The sequence below is a fragment of the Mus caroli genome, chromosome 19, assembly GCF_900094665.2.
Source record: "Mus caroli chromosome 19, CAROLI_EIJ_v1.1, whole genome shotgun sequence".
In the NCBI taxonomy this organism is placed as follows: Eukaryota; Metazoa; Chordata; class Mammalia; order Rodentia; family Muridae; genus Mus; species Mus caroli.
In genome coordinates, this window is record NC_034588.1 from 32,336,019 (window position 1) to 32,346,150 (window position 10,132).

At 41.1% G+C, this 10,132-nt stretch overlaps 1 non-coding gene across 1 annotated transcript; it reads right to left on the minus strand.

Annotated features, from left to right (window-relative positions):
* Window positions 1-1,496: 1,496 nt before the first annotated feature.
* On the minus strand, window positions 1,497-1,629 carry LOC115030058. Its single transcript, XR_003835646.1, has one exon. It is a non-coding gene; the product is annotated as a small nucleolar RNA SNORA17 (small nucleolar RNA).
* Window positions 1,630-10,132: the final 8,503 nt, after the last annotated feature.

Genomic DNA, 10,132 nt, shown 5'->3' on the forward strand with positions numbered 1-10,132 from the left:
CTGCAATGACTTGTTAGTTTGGTACAAGGCCTCTGACTTCTGCTACTCTATCAGTGACTCCTCTTGGATATCTTGCTATTGACCTGTGTTGTAGAGATCCTGTAGTTTTAGATCTGTAGAATTGTCTCCCTTCTTGTACTCTAGCAGTTCATCAATGGAGTAGATGTTGGGGTGGGCCAATTCAAAGCCCTGGATCTGGGCCTAGAGGTATTTGAGCTGGTCAGCCTACAGGCTCCCCAAGTTAACACCCTCTGGTGTCAGCTTACCAGCAAACCTGTAACCAGGACCAGCTCTACCCTGCTGCCCAGGCAAGGTACAAGGCCCCGTGTCCTGAGTTTTGCAACCTGTGAGGGACATGACCAGTTCTCCCACTCTCATGACCCTGGGGCCAGTTCTCTCACCTGCCATAGATGGCAAGAAATGAAGAAGGGGAGGAAGACATCTCTCCCTTATGTGAGCCACCATCCAGCAAACAAGAAATAGGGCCACCTCACCACAGCCTGCACATCAAGGACCAGCTCTACTGTGCTGCCCATTCGCCAGAGTGTTACAACTGGTGAGGGGTAAGGACAGCTATTCTGCTCTCATGACACAAGGACCAGGTCTTCCACCTGCCACAGGTGGTGAGGGGAGAAGGGGAAGGAGGATATCCCTCCCTCATTCACACCACCTCGCAAGATCCGAGTTGTAGGGCCAGCTCTCTCATGTATATATCCTAGGGGCCAGCTCATTCCAAAATCCTACAATGTGTGGCCTACTCTTCTCAGTACTGTAGCTGGCTAAGGGTGGAGTCAGCTCTCCTGTTCTTATGCCCCCAGGGACATCTCTTCACAATGTCCAGGTGAGGGTTGGGGCCAGCTCTGCCCAGCCCTCAGGCATCAACATGTTCCTGGGCTGCAGCCTAAACTAGAGATGTCTGCTTAGCCTTTGGTGGTAACAGGCCCCTGCTACTGCAGGGCCATGGACCCAGACATGGCCCCTGGTGGCAGCAAAGTCCAAGACCCCACCATAGTTCCATGTGGCATCACCAGCTACTCGCATCAGCTGGTCCTCACTACTTTTGAGTCTCCAGTTCTGCCTCTCTTTGTGGTGCCCATATCCTTCTGCTTCTCTTTCTCTTCCATTTCTCTATCACTTACTTGCTCCTCTTTGTGGCCCTGGGCTTTCTAAGTGTCTTAGATCATCTCAGAGTTGCTCTCAGGAGTGCTATACTATATCCATGCATTAAGGCACTGAGCAGGAGTCATTGTGGTCAAGGTCTGGTGCCCCAAGATCTAAGCAGTGCCAGATCGAGACTGGTGGCCATCTCAGACTAGCTTCTTGTCTTGTCCCTATAGTGCCTGTCTAGTGGTTGCCTGGCCTGCCCAAGTGGCCCCTTTCAAAGGTGGTCTGTCTCAGATTCACTCCTGCCCTGGGCATGAAATTCCAAGTGGGGATCTTCTAGTCTCTGGCTTGCTTCCCACCTGGGAGTCAGTCCAGAAACATTCTTTTCTGGGAACGTTAGGCTACTAATCATTCAAATGTTCATAGGTCGGAACACTGAGTGTAGACATAGTGTCTCTCCTCTCTGCCAACTACTGATGTACATGTGATACACAGCAAAGCACCTAAAATGCCTGTAGGGACAGGTACTTCCCTGTTTTGTAATGAGAGACATAAATGGTATATATCTGAATGGGACAGGAGGTGGGAAAAAACTTGGGAGAGTAGGTGAAGCAAAAACCTTAATTAGAATATACTGTAATGAAAAATTGCTCTCAATAAAAGAACAAGCATAAATGGGAAAATGAATTATAGACAGGTTTCCAGCAATAGATACAAATGTCCAATAAACCTTTAAAAATATTCAAAATATTTGACCAAAAAAAAAATAGAAAGTAAACATACCTTGAGATTCCATTTCATCATAGTCAGAACAGTCGTCATCAAGCAAGCAAACAACCATTGTTGGTGAGTATGTGCCAAAGAGGAATCCTTATATTGCAAACTGGCAGCAGTGAAAACTGGAAGAACCACTATGGAAGTCAGTTAGGAGAGTCCTTAAAATATATAAAAACAGAATTCCCAGTTGATTAGTCCATTTATAAAGGCAAATGCTGCTGGGCAGTGGTGGTGCATACTTTTAATCCTAGCACTTGGGAGGCACAGGCAGGTGGATTTCTGAGTTTCTGAAGCCAGCCTGGTCTACAGAGTGAGTTCCGGGATAGTCAGAGATACACAGAGAAACCTTATCTCAAAAAACCAAATAAATAAAATAAAATAAAATAAAATAAAATAAAATAAAATAAAATAAAATAAAGGTAAATGCCATCTTCTCTCTGATATTGATCTATATGGAAATCTAAATATACATGAATATGTGGTTTTGTGTGACATGAAAGTAACAAGAAACTCCAAGAGGGAGGAATGGACCTAGAAGGTGAGGAAAGAGAAGCAAGAGAGTAATGGTAAAGAAAAAGAAAATACTACACAATTTCTCTTATATATGAAAGGTAAATTAAATATATGTGCTATGTATTTTATGTCAGTTATATGTGCATACATACACACACACACAAGGAAAGACTAACTGGGGTTAAAGTCAGGAAACAGGAGCAGGAGTGTTACAAATATGATTAAGATACAATAGCATCTTAATATGCATAAAATAATATTATGTGTGGAAATGCCATAACGAAACCCATTGTTTTATTTGCTAAAATTACTTTTAAAAACTTTAAGAAACAAAATAAAACTATTAATAAACATAATAGTTTCACAAACACATGTAATTTTTATATTAAGGGAAACAGCTGATATTAGTGGGGGGAGATTAAGCTTGTTAATATGTAACATATCAAGGTATTAGACAGCAGCATGCCTTGATAAAAGCCAAATGCACTTTATCCTAATCTCTTGTACATATGAATAGTAAACAAGCTTGTGCACAAACTCACATACACAAAGACCATTCATAAGTTATCCAAGAAATCTTAAATGAATTCTATCTTTCCTAGAAACACACTCATATCATGCAAAAATTGCTGATGCCTTGATGTGCTTGCAGACAAGAGTCTCGCATGGTTGTCCTCTGAGAGACTCTACCAACCGCTGACTAAGACAGATGCAGATACTCACAACCAAACATTGAACTGAGCCCAGGGACCCTAATGGAAGAGTTAGGGGAAGGACTGAAGCAGCTGAAGGGGATGGCAACCCCATAGAAAGAACAACAGTATCAACTAACCAGACCCCTCAGAGCTCCCAGGGACTAAGCCACAAACCGAGGAACATACATGGGCTGGTCCATGGCCCAATCTACAAATGTAGCAGAGGACTGCCTTGTCTGGCCTCAGTGGGAGGCAGTGTGCTTGGTCCTGTGGAACTTGATGCCCCAGAGAAGGGGGATGCTAGAATGGGAGGGTAGGTAGGTGAGTACTCTCTTAGAGGTGAAGGGGAGGGATGATTAGGTGAGGAGTTTGTAGAGGGTAAACTGGGAAGGGGCAACATCTGAAATGTAAATAAATAAAATAATTATACATACATATGCACATACACACACTTACATACACATATACATATGAAAAGAAAATCTCAGTTGTGAATTACCATGCCAGGGTTTCACCTCTGCCACATCACTGGCAGTGAGGTGTATGTTTCTGATGAAATCAGGTCAGTTCCACGTAGCACAGCTGTAGGTAACTGTGTGTTTGTGCATAAGTTATTTGTTATTTCCTTCCTGGGATCTTACCTTCTTTGTTAAATAAAAGAGAATTATCAAAGGAAGAGTTAGCAGAGGAATTACATATTCAATCACAATGTTGTTAGAAGACTGAGAGAGAAGACTCTAAGCTGGTTTCTTAGGTGTCTCTGGAATGGTACTGAATAGACCCCACTGAGGAATACACAGTCCAAAGTCTATCATTAGCCCAGCACCATAGCTATGCATTCACTGTGTAACAGTCTATGAATACCACCCATCTGGAGTGCAAATATCCAAATCAGTAGTTCCAAGATTAGAATTGAGTTAATCAGCCATTATGGTGTCCATGAATATTAGCTCTGACACTGAAAAGTAAAGAGTGGAATCAGTCACTGAAATATCAAATCCTACCAGGCTAACAATTACACCAGGTTACCTTCTTATAGAGTCTTGCAAAACTGAGTTCAGGACATCATGTTGATAAAATTTATCTCATACCTAGGTTCTTAGTTGTGATGAAATCTCGGAAACGGAGTTATAGCACTCTTTAGCCTGTGTGATACAGATACCTAGGAAAGACTGAGACAATGTACCAGAAGATAATAGCCTATCCCAACTATGGAACAATCTATATCTGGAGCTACTGAGTTTCCATCACAGAAGATGCAAAATACAGAACCAAATAATCTACCATCAGCCATGTAGCAGAGAAGACTGACCACTCATTCTTACACGTTGTCCACTCATTCTTACACGTTGATGACTATTTTAGTCCTCTTGCTACATTCCTGGAGATTCTGGTTAGGTCTGTGGAAGGTCGCATGAATTTGCATTTTAAAACTGTCTCAGGGAAATTTGAGAGTAAGCTGAATTAAGAACAACATGCTTCTAGACTGGCTCTATTCTCTAACCGTGGAAAACAGATAGGCAATAGACATATCCTGTGGTAGGAGGCAGATCCTTTGGGAGTTTTCTTAGAAGTAGTGCAGGTGAGTCATATGGTATGCTCTCTCTTATATGCAGATCATAGCATGTAATGTACATACTTGAACATACACATGTACATACTTGAACAGAAACACATGAGGAGAAACCCTGAAAAACTCCAAAGCAGACCAAGAAACAGCCAAGATCACCCACATTGGTTCTTAAGAACCTCCCTTATTCCAGGCCTCTGTCTCATCCTGGAGATGCTTCCTACCTCCTCACCCCATCAGTTGCAGGTTTCCATTCATTTTCATGACCATCTGGTCATCTCTCTTGTCCTTCCTGACCCTGAGCTACCCCCATTCTCCCCCATCCCCTCTCCCTCCCAGATCCCTCCCTTCATCTGCCTCTTAGGACTATTTTATTCCCCCTTCTAAATGAGAGTCAAGCATCCTTGCCTGGGCCTTCCTTCTTTAGCTTCTTTGGGTCTGTAGAGTGTAACATGGTACCTGTAGTTTATGGCTAATATCCACTTATACGTGAGTACATACCATGCATGTCCTTTTGGGACAGGGTTACCTCACTCAGGATGATATTCTCAAGTTCCATCTATTTGTCTGCAAAATTCATCATGTTTTTGTTTTTAATATCTGAATAGTATTCCCTTGTGTAGATGTAGCACATTTTCTTATCCAATCTTCAGTTGAGGGACATCTAGTTGTTTCCAGTTTCTGAAAAAAAAAAAAAGCTGCTATGAACATACTTGAGCAAGTATCTTTGTGAGATGTTGAAGCATGCTTTGGGTATATGCCCAGGAGTGATATAGCTGGATCTTGAAGTAGAGCTATTCCCAGTTATCTAAGAAACTGCCAACCTTGACAACTCTTATGGAAGAATAAGAGGAAGGATTGATGGCCCCAAAGGGGATAGAATCTCCACAGGAAGACCAACAGAATAAACTAACTTGGACCCTTGAGGCTCTCAGAGTATGTTCCACCAACCAAAGAACATGTACGGGCTTGACTTAGGCCTCCCCGCACATATGTAGCAAATGTGCAACTTGGACTTTATGAGGGTCCTGGACAACTGGAGCAGGGGTTACTCCCAAAGCTATTGTTTGTATGTGAGATATGTTCTTCTATCTGGGATGTCTTGTCTTGCCTCAGTGGGAGAAGAAATGCCTAGCCTTGCAGAGATGTAAAGTGCCAGGGTAGTGAGATACCCAGGAGAGCCCCACCTACTCAGAGATGAAGAGGACTGGGTAGGGAGATAATTGTAAGAGGGGGCTGATCAATAGGGGAAGAGTGAGTGGGATGTGAAGTGAATAAGTAAAAAATTTAAATCCTTTTAAAATAAAAGGAGACCAAGTATGGTGGTTTAAAGACAATGGTCCCTGTAGGCTCATATTTTTAAATACTTGGTCTGAAGTTGGTGGAACTCTTTGGAATGATTGGGAGGTGTGGCATTGGAGGAGTATTTATGTCACTGGAAATGGGTTTTGAGGTTACAAAAGCCAATTCCCTTCCCAGTTAGTGTCTTTGCCTCTTGCTCTGGATGAGACACAAGCTCTCATCTACTACTCCAACCCCATCACTACCTACCTGCTGCTATCTCATTCACTATGATATATTGAAGGAATTATTTTAGTATAAATATAAATAATTAATTAATCCAGCAGCTGTATTTCATTACCTTTGCTAGTACCCAACAGCTACACAGAGAGACTAAGATATATTAAAATCACCTTGAGCCATATACTGAGCAATTATTCCTCCATTCTAGACCTCCAGGCTAGGCTGGCTTTCTCTCAGACAATATCCCCACATGACTTGGATTTTTTTTCATTCTTTCTGTCTCAGCTCTCTTCTCCTGGTGCTTTCTTGATCTCTCTTCATGTCCCCCACACTTCCTCCCTGCCTCTTTCTCCACCCCTCCTAGAATCAGAAGTCCCACCTCATTCTCTCTAAAGCTCTGTATTAGCTCATTGGCTTTTATTGGTAAGGCAGAGAATGACTCAGGAACACTTTAAATCTTGAGACAGGAGCTTCTAGGAATAAACATAACAAAGCCATATCCAGATTCAAACCACATAGTGGGATAGAGAAGTCAGCATTCAAAATAATACAAGGGTAAACTTTAAACAGTGTACAAAAATATTTTTCCTAACAATGGTGGTCACAAACTTTAACATTCTGAAACTGTAAGCCTCAAATAAACTCTTTGTTCTGTAGTTGTCTTGGTCAGGGTGTCTCATCACAGTAATAGAAATAATCAAGATACCAAAAAAAAAAAAATGGTAAAAGAATCAAGGAAAAACAAACAACATCAACAACAACAAAAAGTACATGGGACACAGAAGGAGACTGGAGTGAGGTGCAAGGGGAAAGGACGATGGAAGAGGTGGAGTGGGGAGAATCACCAAATAAAACTCTGCTTGAAAATGATTTGCTAATACCTAACACTCTAGGTGTTGATTGAAAACCAGAAATAAATATGTTTCAAAAGAACCATTTGACTGCAATATTAAAACTCATCTTGTTTACTTAAGTCCCCTGGCTCTACTCAAGACATTTCATACTACACAACTCTGTGTACCACATTCAGCTTTTAATACAATGTTGTGTTTAGTTGATCCTTGAAATGTTAAACTATAGACACCAGTCCACTGTTTTCTGTCACCTTCTTTGCAAAGCACCTGATTATATATGCTGGAATAATAGAAATCAGTTCATCAGTTATTCTATTGAAGGCAAACTTTCACTGGAATTCATGATGTTGCTATCCCAGGGTAATTCACTTTCTTCCAGGGGTTATAGAGCTACAAGCCAAAGGAGACAAGGACTCTGAGTTGCATTGTGGAAAAGTCGTTTTAAAGATCTGTTTTCTTTGTACACCTAATTCAGCTAGCAAATGCCTGTGGGTTTACCATCTACACAAGTAATGAAGTTCAACATGCTTATCAAATATATATTCTTGTCCTTGAAAGGTTGGACCCCAGAGAACACTAAATATAAACACATTTCATTTCTAAGATCAAAGTGAGTTGGTGACCCCAATGATTATTCCAAAGGGTTTACATGCAAAATCAAAACATGCTAAGCAATAGTAAGTGTAAGATTTCTACTGAGATTGCAAGTCCTTCTATAAACAGTTCATGTGACCTCAATGTTCTGGTTCTGTAGCAGTGGTGTGCCAGTTTGGAGGGGAAAAAAACTTGAATTTGGCCCTGTGCTAGAGACTGAGAAACTTGGCAGGACCCAGAATAGGAAAGCTGGCTTTGGTCTCAAGTGCATATTTCTTTGTTTAGATATGTTGTTGAAACATTCAGACCTACAACTGCATTCTTTTTTCAATTTAATTTACTTTGGTATTCTCATCCTACATCTGTTCAAAGCCAAGATTGATATTGGGAAAGTAAAATGCACACCAGGGCATCACTAAAGACCTCCCTGCATTGATGTTTAGTGTTCAATACTAAGAGTTTGTACACTGAAAGTTAGAGCCACGAGGAAGCACATAGGCATGCTACACATGGGAGACTTTTTCTTTATGCTAAAGTCAGGCTCTAACAGTGACTTTCTTACTTACTCATCTGTTCTTTCAGAGTCTTTCCAAATATACTGTCGAATTATCATATTCCTTCAAACAGTTTTCAAATCATAGAACTTAATATATTAAGTTTAAAAGAGGGGGGAGGAGAGGAGTTTGCCCAATGTGGTTAGCAGAATATTAGCTCCCAAATATATGTACAACCTAATCCTGGTTTCCAATAACGACCGTGCCTTTGTAGACAAGGAACTATAAAGATATGGTGGTTCCCAGATACCGCCAAGACTAGTCTGCACAGGTGAGAGTGTGGACTACAGAAGCTAACTGCTTCTGAGACAGACAGAAGGCACAAAGCTTCTGAGGCAGACACCACCCGGGAGGGCTTTACCGGAGCACCTGGGGGAGCCATCTTGGTTCCCGGATCACACCAAGACTAGTCTGCACAGGTGAGAGTGTGGACTACAGAAGCTAACAGCTTCTGGGACAAGCCATGTTTCGGGCCTTCATCTTCTGCCAGGAGGTAGGTCCGAATGCCAAATATCTGTGTGCCTTCCCTGTAAGAGGAGAGCTTGCCTGCAGAGAGTGCTCTAACCACTGAAACTCAGAGGAGAGAATCATGAGAGGAACAAGCTCTAACCAGAGACAACTATAACAACTAACTCCAGATATTACTAGATGGCAAAAGGCAAATGTAAGAATCTTACTAACAGAAACCAAGACCCCTCACCATCATCATAACTCAGCACTCCCACCTCAGCCAATCCTGGGCACCCCAACACACAAAAAGGTAGACCCGGATTTAAAAGCATATCTCATGATGATGATAGAGGACATCAAGAAGGACTTTAATAACTCACTTAAAGAAATACAAGAGAATATTACTAAAGAGTTACAAGTCCTTAAAGAAAAACAGGAAAACACAACCAAACAGGTAGAAGTCCTTAAAGAAAAATGGGAAAACACATATAACAAGGTGATGGAAATGAACAAAACCATGCTAGATCTAAAAAGGGAATACATAGACACAATAAAGAAAACCCAAAGTGAGGCAACACTGGAGATAGAAACCCTAGAAAAGAAATCTGGAACCATAGATCCGAGCATCAGCAATAGAATACAAGAGATGGAAGAGAGAATCTCAGGTGCAGAAGATTCCAAAGAGATCATCAGCACAACAATCAAAGAAAATGCAAAATGCAAAAAGATACTAACTCAAAACATCCAGGAAATACAGGACACAACAACAAGACCAAACCTACGGATGATAGGAGTAGATGAGAATGAAGATTGTCAACTTAAAGGACCAGCAAATATCTTCAATAAATAATAGAAGAAAACTTCCCAAACCTAAAGAAAGAGATGCCCATGAACATACAAGAAGCCTACAGAATCCAAATAGACTGGACCAGAAAAGAAATTCCTCCCAACACAATTATCACAATAACAACAAATGCACTAAATACAGATAGTATGTTAAAAGCAGTAAGGGAAAAAGATCAAGTAACATATAAAGGCAGGCCTATCAGAATTACACCAGATTTTTTGACCAGAGACTATGAAAGCCAGAAGATACTGGACAGATGATATACAGACACTAAGAGAACACAAATGCCAGTCCAGGCTACTATACCCAGCCAACCTTTCAATAACCATAGATGGAGAACCCAACGTATTCCACAACAAAAACAAATCCACACATTATCTTTCCACAAATCCAGCCCTTCAAAGGATAATGACAGAAAAAAAAACCAATAGAAGGACAGAAACCGCGTCCTAGAAAAAGCAAGAAAGTAATCCTTCAAAAAACCTAAAAGAAGACAGCTACAAGAACAGAATGCCAACTCTAACAACAAAAATAATAGGAAGCAACAATTACTTTTCCTCAATATCTCTTAATATCAATGGACTCAATTCCCCAATAAAAAGACATAGACTAACAGACTGGCTACACAAACAGTTCCCAACATTCTGCTG